We start from the raw sequence: 786 nt of genomic DNA, 5'->3' as shown, positions 1-786 counted from the left end.
ACCAAGAAGTGGGATTCCTGGGTCCTGTGATAGTTCTATTTTTAATTTTTTTGAGGAATCTCATACTGTTTTCCATAGCAGTTGCACCATTTTACAATCCTACCAACAGTGCACAGGGATTCCTTTTTCTTCATATCCTTGCCCACACTTGTTATTTTTTTTGACAGCATATATTATTTTTTGATAGTATTTTTTGATAGTGAGTATGAGGTGGCAATGTCTTTCTTATACTTTTCCACAAGATTCTGGGAATTATGGATGTTTTGAAAATACCCAATCAGTCAAATCTTGCGTAGCTCCATTCAGCTTTCAAGGGCGGATGGGAATTCAAATGATCTTCAAAATGCAAAAGAAATTTTAACAAATTAAGAGTTTTCTGATCAAGGGTGGAAAACATCCAGAACATTCATGTTTGGTTTTCATCCAAAATTGTCACTCAGCTAATGCTCATCATCTAATTCCAGCTGAATTCATTGCATAAACTTTATAGAGCTTTCCTTACAGGCCTTCTGTGTGTTTTCCTAATGATGGAAAGGCCACTTCACCTTGGCTTCTGCTTTTCTTCTGTGAGCTCATTATATGGTCTTTGTGTCGTACCTCTTATATTCTTGGACTAGACTAGAGCTATAGGAGTTCACTCCCTCCTGATTATAACTTTTGGTCACTCCTCAACCTGAAGGGCTGGCTTCTTTTGGAGGTCACAAAGGTCACTTTGGCTACTTTTAAGGAACAACCACAAGCAACATGTTGTTTTCATCTCAAATGACCTTCTTGTTCATCAAATTT

This window comes from Galeopterus variegatus, unplaced genomic scaffold, assembly GCF_000696425.1.
Source record: "Galeopterus variegatus unplaced genomic scaffold, G_variegatus-3.0.2 Scaffold8686, whole genome shotgun sequence".
Lineage (NCBI taxonomy): Eukaryota > Metazoa > Chordata > Mammalia > Dermoptera > Cynocephalidae > Galeopterus > Galeopterus variegatus.
The sequence above is the reverse complement of the archived record's forward strand: the minus strand, read 5'-3'. Positions refer to the sequence as shown.